The sequence below is a fragment of the Stylophora pistillata genome, chromosome 3, assembly GCF_964205215.1.
Source record: "Stylophora pistillata chromosome 3, jaStyPist1.2, whole genome shotgun sequence".
Lineage (NCBI taxonomy): Eukaryota > Metazoa > Cnidaria > Anthozoa > Scleractinia > Pocilloporidae > Stylophora > Stylophora pistillata.
The window spans coordinates 34,949,522-34,960,964 of record NC_142521.1 but is presented as its reverse complement, the minus strand read 5'-3'; the positions used below and the strand labels follow the sequence as shown (position 1 = coordinate 34,960,964).

Genomic DNA, 11,443 nt, shown 5'->3' with positions numbered 1-11,443 from the left:
GCCGCTTCAAAATACTAAAATCAAGATCAAAGAGGCATTGCATATTAAGTGGGAAAAGCCCATTCTTAATCAGCAATTGAAACATCTAGAATTGTCTCTTTCCTTTTAATTATGTTGTTCCTTGGTCTTTTATTTTATTATTATTTTTATTGTTACTATTATTATTATTATTTTATTTATTTATTATTATTATTTAATTTTTTATGATCTAGTCAAGCGCGCTATTTACATTTTTCGCGTTTTTAACTTTCAAATGTAACGTAAGCCCTGACACGTAATTTGTAAGGTACCTTAATATAAATTCAAATGTACAACCGTTAAATGCTCATTTGTAACTGAAGATGACAATGTTGAAACATGCCTTATAAATTTAAACTCAAAGTTGTTGTTTCTTTTTTGAGATATATATATATATATATATATATATATATATATATATATATATATTATGGGAGGAAAAAGACAAGTAAACTACAAGTTCATCCCTACAAGCCTGTTTCGTGGTCGCCCACTCATCAGGGGATTCCACTGTGGTCGTGGTCGCCCACTCATCAGTGGGCGACCACGAAACAGGCTTGTAGGGATGAACTTGTAGTTTACTTGTCTTTTTCCTCCCACAATATATACTTCGCTCTACTTCTATGTATTGAGCACTGCTCTACGAAAATCAAGTCACACTTTATATATATGGGTCGTTTGGGGTGACCGTCTCGGTTCTCCCCCATCCTGGCATCAGCACTGCACTGATGAGGCCCAGAAGACTGAAACAGTAAAGAGCTTCTCGTGCTTTTGTCGCTACTGCCTGGTCAAAGCGTGATATACGGAATTCGAGATTTTTCAGGTTAGTTTGCCCTCTGGGCCCTCTCTTCTACTTTTACTTTGTGTATGATAATGGATTTAACAATGAATGTGGATTGACTTGAAGAAATGATAAGGATTGGCAACGAAAATGTTCAAGACCGCTCAACCGTTAATGGCGACTCTTACGCTTCAAGAGCTGCTCGCACTTCTGATATTACAAGTGAAACAAGACCGCCACAAATACGGTTTCCCAAAACCAGCATGCCTCAGAGGCCGAAATCTGCCTTCTTTATGCCAAACAAGAATACAAGCGTCCGTGCTGTATTTGATGCTTTTGCCGAGTGTAATGTCTCTCCGACCGACATTCAGTGTTTACAACGTTAACTCAACGGTGAAGTTGTGATCACCTTCAAATCTATTGCCGCCAAAGAACAGTTCCTACGCCTAAATTCTCTCAACATTGATTCTGAACCTTTCGCCCTTCAAGACATCGACAAACCGCTCTCTTTCCTAACTATCTACGACGCTCCTTTCGAACTCTCTGAACTTGCAATAATTAAACGCCTTATGCTCTACTGTGAAGTCATTCATTATCGCCGAGGAAAACACTCGTACGCGACCAACATTTATAATGGTCTCCGACATTACAGAGTCCGTATCATTAAGCCCATCTCCAGCTTTCTCCGTTTTGGGAAGTACCAGATTTTTATTAAATACAACAGTCAGAAGCCAACCTGCCGAAAATGCAATCGTCCAGACCATTTCAGCAACGCTTGCACAAACAAAATTTGCTTCAATCGAGAAGGTGTTGGCCACGAAGCCCGTGATTGTTCACGCCCCTTATTGTGCTGTATTTGTAAGCAGGAAGGTCACTTTGGCGTGAACTGCTAATACTCCTGGGTGTTCCCAACAATTCATGGCACTCACACTGACGAAAACCAAGATGTATATCTTGACGAAGAAATAGACGAAAACCTCCCTCTCGCCTCTGTTCTCCTGCCGCCAAAAGCACCCATCACCGAAAATTGTACGCAAAATCCTCCACCATCCACCGACGAAAATTGTACGCAAAATCCTTCACCATCCGCCGATATCTCTACGCAAGTTCCTCCATCCCCTCCACCGCTTGATGATTTCAACGAGGTTCAGCCACCCTCTCAACCTGAACAGTCTGAGCAACTTTCTCAACCCGAACAGCCTTTGCAACACTCTCAACCTGAACAGCAACACTCTCAACCCGAACTGCCCTCGCACAATCTCAGTGAACAATCTTCTCAACCGTCATCCATCTCTTCTGATTCGCCCATCGTGGATCCTCATGGTTTCATTGCTCCCAAACCCATCAAGCCATCATCCCGTCGCACACCTGCTCGCTTGCCTGATCTGTCCCTTGCCTGCACTCGTAAACCTACTGCACCTACGCTCACCACTGGAAAGCCACGCTCATCGATACCTGTTCCTACCACAGCCTCGTCTCATCCCCTGTATACCACTGAAACCAAAAATGATATGGAAACCAATCACGATCTCAAAAGAAAATCATCCGATGTATCTCCAAGTCGAAATGAAACTAACCCCCCCCCCCCGGAAAAGAAAAAAAGGAAAAAAATAGGCACTCTAAAAAGTCCAAGTAAATTTTTATTTTTTTAAATGAGTCTTTTTCCAATTTCCTTCAAACTCTTAACTATTAATGGAAGGGGGCTAGGAAGCACCCTTACCTACAATTTCTTGTTTGATTTGATCAAGAAGTCCAACTGTGATGTCTGTTTTGTACAAGAAACGTTAATTCATTCTGAATCTACTATCAAATCTCTATCCCGTAGATGGCTGGGCCGTAGTTTTTGGTCCCCTGCCTCCGGGAAACAGGGTGGTGTCGTCAACTTGATTTCTTCGAAATGCTCAAACGAAATCGTATCTTGGAAGAGGAACTCACAAGGTCGTATTGTCAGTGTTTTGATCAGCTGCAACGACTTTGATATCAATCTAGTCAATATCTACGCTCCTATCAATCCTACCGAACGGAAAATTTTTTTTGTTTCGATTCATGAATTTTTCATTCCCTCCTCTGCGACTATCATCGGAGGAGATTTTAATTGTTACGACAACAATCTTGATAAATTTTGGTGGGAATATCTCTATACATAAAGATTACGTATCTTTAAAAAGGGATTTCGCGCTTTCAGATGTTTGGCGAGATTTGCATCCAAGATCAAGAGAATTTACGTGGACTAATTCCACACGGTCAATTGGGAGTAGACTTGACAAGTTTTTGATTTCGAAAGATTTATTGTCACCCAATGTTATGTGTGACATTCGCCCTTGTTGGATATCAGACCACGATTTTGTTTTTCTTACTTTTGATATTCCCACCGCTGTAAAACGGGGGCCAGTCGTTCGGTGTTTAATCAACTCTCTTTTGAACGATAAGGATTTTTGCGCTACTATAGAGAAACTAATTGATGATCATATACGTTTTTTATCTTGTTTTCCGTGTCTCCAAGATTGGTGAGAGTTTTTAAAACAGTCTATTAAAGAAAAAAACGATCTCCTTTTCCCTTAAAAAGCGAAGACGATTGCAAAGAGAGCAGGCGATTTTGACGAACAAATTGATCCATCTTCGTCAACGTTTAGTTGACGGAGACAATTCCGTTATCCCTTTAATTTCTGCCACCGAATGTCGTTTGAAAGCCCTTCGAACTAAACAAGTCGAAGGAATCATTATTCGTAGTAGAGCAGAATAGCTAGAGAAAGGCGAACGCCCCAGTCGGTACTTTTTTAATTTACAAAGAATTAAAGCTCAACGATCCCACATCTCTTCGGTTTATGATTCTACCGGTATCGAAGTCTCCTCCCAAGAAGAGATTGAAAAAGCTCATATCGATTTCTACGCTCAGCTATTTTCCGAAGAACCGATAGATGCTGCTTTTCAAGAAGACCTTTCATCTTCTCTATCACGGAAATTAACTTTTGATCGGGCGTCATCTTGTGAAGGCGAGATCACGCTTGACGAACTTACTCTCGCTATGAAAAATATGAATAGGAATAAATCGCCCCGCCCTGATGGCCTTTCGGTTGAATTCTACGCTAGATTTTGGGATCGTTTAGCTCCACATTTATGTCGAGTCTTAAATGCATGCTACCAAACCGGAGAGATGTGTGATTCCATGAAGATGAGCAACACGCGCGTTATTTTTAAGAAAGGAGATCGTAAGAATCTGAAAAATTGGCGTCCGATTTCCCTCTTAAACGTTGATTATAAGTTATGCTCAAAAGTTCTCTCACTTCGACTCTCTAAAGTTCTGGAATACATCGTTGACCCTGATCAAACTTGTTCTGTGCCCGGACGCAAAATTACTTCAAACTTACATTTACCTAAAGATATCTTAGATTACATCGACCGCACGAATGAAACCGGCATTTTTCTCAGTTTAGATCAAGAGAAAGCCTTCGATTGCGTTAATCGCACCTTTCTGCAAAGCCTCTTACCCCGTTTTGGTTTTGGCCCGTCTTTTTGTTTTTGGATCAACACTTTATATAATGGAACCAATATGCGTGTTATTGTTAATGAATGGCTAACCGGTGCGATTCCTTTGTCTCGTGGGGTAAGACAGAGGGATTCCCTGTCTCCCCTGCTCTATGTTTTGTCCGTTGAAACTCTCGCATGCAAAATCCGAAATAATCCCGAAATCGAAGGCTTTCTCCTTCCGGTTGCACATGGTCTCTGCTATAAAGTTGGAAATTATGCTGACGATACGACTTGTATAGTGAAATCTTATCGCTCTCTGCAAGTTCTATTCAACATGACTAATATTTACGAGCGTGGCTCTGGGGCACGCCTTAACCTCACGAAAACAGAGGCCATGTGGTTGGGGGCGTGGCGTACGCGCGACGACCAACCACTTGGCCTCAAATGGGTGACAAAAATTAGGATTCTAGGTGTTGTTTTCGGCCGCGATACTGAATTAGATAACTGGCAGCCAAAACTAGAGAAACGTATGATGCACGATCCTCGCAGTAGAGAGCGCTATTTATGCAATAGCGAAAATCAGACCTGAAAAAACATATATGAACTTCATATATTCATTGTATCTGATTTATCATCACGGGTTTATTACGAATCAACTTAACGGCCTGCTCCCAGTTGGCTTGTTAGCTCAATTGGTAGAGCGCTGCACTAGTATCGCAGAGGTCAGTGGTTCGAATCCCGTACAGGCCTGATTTTTTTCAGGTCTGATTTTCGCTATTGCATAAATAGCGCTCTCTACTGCGAAGATCGTGCATCATACGTATCTAATACCTCAGTTCAAAATGTAAGAACTTCATATATTCATTGTAACCAAAACTAGAGAAATTAGAAAAACATCTAAATTTATGGAAATCCCGCTCTCTTTCTCTTGTCAGCCGATCACTCATCGTTAGCACCCTCGGAATTAGCAAGCTCCTATATCTCTCTACAGTTTTGTGTGTCCCAAAATGGGTAATTTCTAAGGTGAACGCTTTAATCTGGCCATTTGTCTGGGGTTGTCGAATTGAAATGGTTAGCCGAGGGTCCTGCCACCAGTCTCTTAGCAGTGGTGGTCTCGGCATTTTGAATTTCCTGATCAAAGGTAAACCTCTTAAATTAGCCTCAGTAATTTCCAATCTAGATGATCGCGAATCAAAATCCTTTTATTTGGCCAGATATTTTCTAGGCACTAGGCTTGCCTCCTGTCGCTCGGAGTGGAGCTCTCTTCGAGATAACTCCACCCCGAGTACACAGATCTTGAGGCCCTATTATGAGAATGTTCTCTCGGCGCTCACCACTCTACGTGGGGTTCTCTCCCGCACGGAGTGGTGCGATTTTGAATTTTCTTCCAAGAAATGTTATCGAACTCTCCTGAAGGAAAACTCCACATCTCCAATTCTTCATCGCTTTTGGACTCCCTTCCTTCCGATTGACTTTAATCTTGACAAATTTTGGAATTTAGTGCGAGATGACTTTTCTGAAAATTATAAGAATTACATACTCTGGAAAATTGTACTTCGCGCTATTAAGGTCCGCGATTCTCTAAAAAATAGGGGATACATCGACTCAGATAAGTGCGCGTTCTGTTCCCGTAAAGAAACTATAGATCACTGTTTTCTCAATGGCCCCGTGTGAAATTTGTATGAACCCACTTTTCCCCTATTATCTCCTCTATCCTTGGAACTAGATTTCTCCCATCCTGTACCTATGTTTTCTTTTTTCGTTGGATCCCCGCTAGTCCAAAACAGAATCGTATTGCCCGCTTTCTAATTAAGACAATTCTGTACGGCATGTGGAAATTTCGAAATAAATCTACCATCCACAATGGGAATGACCCCCTGAGGGTATAATTCGCTATGCCCTCAGCGAGACCAAAACCAGAATTGCGTGCGACTACTTCCGACTCTCGTTGTCTAACTTTAGAAACGCTTGGGAGTCCCCATCAATCTGTACAATTGATTGGGACTCCTATAGAATACTTTTGTAAATAGATTACCTTAAGCTTTAGTTAAGATTTGATTAAATGAACTTGGAATTATTTACTACTGCACAAGAAAAAATAGACAAAAATGATGCGTAGCGATCTACACGATTAATGGAAAAAAAAAAAGTAGTTCACTTACTTTCCCCGATGGCATCCTGAGTTGAATCTGTTTGACCCACTAGGTATCTTAAAAGAAAGAAAAAGCGAGACTATCTTACGGTATGGTCATGTTTACCTTATTTAACTTTTTCATCTTTATAAATTAACCACTTGCCGATTCATGTTCTTACTCTCAACATGTTGCTCTTTCACTAAGGGAAAGGAGGAGAGATTTGAGGAAGGCGTTTTGGTTGATATTGTTTGCAATATTCCAAGTGATTTTATTCTTCTTATGAGAAATTTTTTGTTCAATTTAGAGGTTAATGTATTGGGTTTGAATGAATTTGAACCCCTTCCAGCTTCGGCACCTTTATTCATGATCTCATTTTGAATGAAATGACATGCTGAAGTTGACATCAAATAAAAAGAAATCTCTTTTCAGGTACGCATAATGGACAGAATTATCAATGAATAAAGGAAGCAGTCTATAATTTGGAAAAAGATAAGTCCAAGAGTAAAATATCAAGGATTAATCAGATGGATGAGTATCAGACATTTACCTGATAAAATACTGTGTGCAGGAAAATGCCATCACTTCGTAACACATCGACCCTAAAGGTTCCTGAAAGGACACAGACATAGATGTGATGCTAAGAGGTGTTTCGTTGCCTTGTATTAAGTGATGAGAGTCTAAACCCTAACAATTCTGAAACAACCACTTGATAAATACGGGTAAAAGTAACTTTGAGTTGTTTTCGGTCACCACTGATATTTTGTGTCTCTCCACCGTTACGATTCTACTCTTAGTTCATTAAGTGACCCTTAGGCATCTATTGTTTACAAACCTGTTACTCTTCACCTGCGTGCGCCCTGGTTTGCTGAGGAGATGAGATCGACGAAAAGGTTGAGAAGAAAACTGGAAGCAGAAAATGGAGTACCACCAGGAGTGACCTCAGCAATCGTTTGTATATGGATCAGTGTTGATTAGTTAATGATTTGGTTCGTAATGCCAAAGGAATTTATTTTTGCTCTCTTACTGAGAATAACTGTGGAAACCAGCGGGTTCTTTTTCAAGCCATCAACAATCTTCTGAACGCTAATATCATACATGCAATATCTGATGCTGGTTTAGCTGATCAGTTCAATTCATTTTTAAGAATAAGATTAGTCTCATTCGAGAAGGATTACCGAAGTTTATTGTTGATGGAACCTGTTCAGATATTCGATCTACACTGCGTCAATGTGTACTAACATCCTTTGAAAGACTTTGAACGCATAGCATAGTCACGGTGCTTAATGCAAGTCCTGCAAGGTTATGTTAGAAGCAAGTCCTGCAAGCTTATGTCCTGAAACAACGAAGCTGAAAACGGAAGTGTATTTTTTCTCAAATTTTTGACAAAAGGTTGAACTAGAGAAGAAATCTCACTTTTATTTTCTTTTAAAAAATTCGTCAGTCCCATACCTTGTCCATATAAACTGATGCTTCCTTCGGACCAAAATCCCCTGGGTGAGTATGTTTGTTTGCATCATTCAAATCACATGACTTGTCTTTTAACGGAAGTTTATACTCTTGCAGCGAGGTTCGCTCGAACAGATCATCACACAATCGTTAATACTGGAAGTTTTTCGTGTCGAAGCAACGTGACCGGAAAGGTGATGACCATACTCTGAATATGTGGAGCGACGGCACTGCTTCATAGCTTGGCTTGGCTGTACGTGCTATATGACGATGAACGTGACAAAATAACAAAGCAACATGGTTTTCTAATGAAATGACGAGGAAATAAATGCTTGATTGAAATGTAAGCAATGCTACAAGCTTAGACCGTGAAGAAAATTTTAAGGAATGCTCGCTGGCTGGCGCAGCCAAACTCAGCCAGCCACGACTGTTGGAAAGTTCTCAAAATAATATAGTTGCTCAAAGTGTACCTACCGTATGTGAGACACTTTTGAGATCTTCCACAGGAGCTTGCGAAATTCGAGTACAGACCGCGAGCTGGACTTAACAACGGCTTGTGTAATCCAGCTTTTGAGGTCCTTTGTAACAAGATAACAATACGAAGGCTACTTCTTTGAAAGAGAAGCTAAAATTAACAATGTTGCTCTTAACGTCTCAATAAACTAAATCCAACAACACAAAGAACAGTCTGTTTCTAAACAGTGGACGGCCCAACATACGTCATACTAAAGATGTCATTGCTAATTAACAATGTCATCAACCACGCGAAATTGCACAACTTTGTTTATTTTCAACTCTAGCCAGTAAACATGAAAACTAAACCCAAGACGATTGATAAAACAGAAATGAAACAGGGAAGATCGATATGAGTAATAAAATTGAGAATTTTCCGTAATTATTTGATGAAATTCACATTGAAAGAAAAAATAATTAACTAAAAGAGAGATATTCCAATTGGCAAACATTTAAAATAAATATGTTAAAGTGCACATGACTCGAAATTCCCCACCCCCCCCCCATTTTTATTTCTTATTATTAAAGTTTAGGTATTACTTCATCAAATTATGGTATTAGAACCTTCCTGGGAGCGCTTTAGTAGTTTTCCCGCCGGCTCAAAGTAGAGCATTTTTCCCAAAAACTGTGCGACAATTCCCGCGCGGCCAAAATTCCTCTGTGACGTCATCAGTTGTGTAGATTGCGCCCGGGAACATGGCAGATAAGTGAACTCAAAGAGTGTCCGGGAAATCTTGTGTAGCTGTGGCCCCGGGTTAGTCAGCTGTATGAATTCAAGTCAAACCCCAGGCAAATAAATGCATCTTTTTCCTTCTAATAAAATTTTAAGAAGGAAATGGACGAAATTCGCCCATAAACATCGGCCAGGTTTTAAGTCATCGTAGACCTCAGTGTTGTGTTCTGTGCATTTCGCGCCAGACAGCAGTTTGTCGAAATACCAGCATTAGAAATCAGCCGAGCTTTCGAAGGCTTTTGAAGGGAGCATTACCAACGATCGATGTGGCAGTCAGGCAAGAAAATGGCCCAGAAGGGACAGATAGAGGACTGCGGAGGGTACGTTATATTCCAATAATTTATAATTAATGGCAATCGACATGTCTACTGATCATTTTTCGTTCATTTATTTGTTTAAGCAGGTTGATTAATTGGCAGCTGTAATAGCTGATGTGGACCTGCTGTCCTAACCCACCCATCCACCCCAGGGAGGACATCCATCACACAGTAATCTCGTGTGTGGGAAATTAACGTCTCCTGCCCCAGGCCTGGAGGAGACGGGACCTCCATTTATTCGTTCCTATCCGAGAAGACTAGAATATCTATCCATTTCTTGATGTTATAGAAAGGTAGCAAATTCTTCTCAATTATTTTAAGACCTTGAGTGTTGGTCCGGCCGGGGCTCGAACCCTCGACCTCCCGCACTACAGTCCAGCACTCTATCCATTGAGCTAACCGGGAGGCGGTTAATGTTTACTTTGGTGAATTCGATCGATCTTGATATTACTGCTCTTATTTAATAATCGGTACACAAAGTTATCACGTTTCTCAGGTGGTCAGAGAGGTCTTAAACAACACATTTGTTCTCCCTCGCCGACTGTGAAACTTGTGTAGTGATTTTACTTGTTGGAAATATTTGCTCTCATTTTATTTGCTTGACATTCAGTTGGTATTGCGATGTGAGGGATAAAGCAATCTGCATTGCCAGCTATATTTGACTAATTATAGCCAAGATTAATTGGTGGCAGAACTAGCAAAAAAACAAGAACGCATTATTTGTTGCAAAGTTACAAATCATGAGGATGGAAATGCAAACAGACACCTTTTTTGTTATTATTTTTTACTTTTTACGTAATTAGTTGCTGAACAAGATTCCATGTAGTCTTCACAAAATAAAGTTGCTGAAAAAGAACCTCCAGCAAAGAAAATGACCTACACTTGCAGCAAATGCAAAAAACCAGGACATCGACGTAACCACTGGCACACGCTAATGGATGTCTAACATGGAAAGAGCATGAATAATTGTCATCATAGCAAATTTTTGAGCACTAGGCATATTGTTTGTTATTGTTTTGAAAAGTTCACATTTAAATGTTAGGGACCCAAAATTTGCAATTGCTAGCATTGAAAGTCTTCTGTGCATTTTTGGCCAGGGCTAGGGGCGGGGGGGGGGGGGGGGGCACTTGACCCATGTTTAGGTAAAAGGTGCCATTGGGTTGTTGAAACCCTGAAACACACATTGTTTCTTCCTGTCATCAGGATGTACTGAATTTCTGTCAACATGCAGTTGTGTTATAATGCTGATAGGGCAACTTAAAGGTACTGACAACAATATTGTTCTGAAAAATAAATTAATGCCTTCTAAATAAATACAGATAAACATCATACTCAGTGAGTCTTGCAGCGGTACCCTGTCAGACCCTAATTAGGACAGCCGCGCTTGAAATTATTTACCCCGTGCAGGGTGTAACTGCAGTAATCGTAACCTCACAACACCACGATGATAAAGACTTATTTATTCGGTACGAATGATGGTGACGTTATGTGGGTTGAACTTAAAACAATAAATGAATACGAAATTACAACAATTGACTAATAAAAGTGACAAGAAAGAAATACACTGAACGAACTGAACGAACTTGAAATGACAATACTTACATTCTTACGATTTCTACGAAACTGCTAGACGAAACTGCTGGACGAATATAAACTGCCAAAAGGCGAAAATAAGATGAACTGGAGTAACTGCTGAAAGCGAACTACTGTATGACTAACGGAAGACTAAGCTCTGAACTTGAGAAAAACTAATTTATATATTCGAAAACGACTAGCTAACTTAAAGTGCAATTAGCGCCTATATTACGAAAGAAACTATATAACGAAGTGACATAGAAACAACAGAAGCTAACTGAGCAGCCAAAAAATACTAACGAACGATGAGAAGCAGCGACAACACAAAAGGACACCCTAATGATTGATTGAACGAGAAAAACAAAAAAAAACATTCTGCACTCTAAGACCCTACATAGGGTGGAGAGATTGAAAACCTTACCCTATCCAATGGTGCATCATGATATAGCCCATATAG

General features: G+C 40.2%; 1 protein-coding gene and 1 long non-coding RNA gene across 2 annotated transcripts in view; one reads left to right on the top strand and one right to left on the bottom strand.

Moving 5' to 3' along the window:
• LOC148735802 (uncharacterized) overlaps positions 1–11,443 on the top strand; it is a 208,900-nt gene that overhangs the window by 42,187 nt on the left and 155,270 nt on the right. The gene's annotated exons all lie outside the window — the stretch shown is intronic.
• Positions 562–7,580, bottom strand: LOC148735814 (uncharacterized). The gene is made up of 4 exons (XR_015999216.1): positions 7,235–7,580; positions 6,950–7,011; positions 6,430–6,476; positions 562–2,293 (listed from the first exon to the last, which is right to left on the bottom strand). It is a non-coding gene; the product is annotated as an uncharacterized LOC148735814 (long non-coding RNA).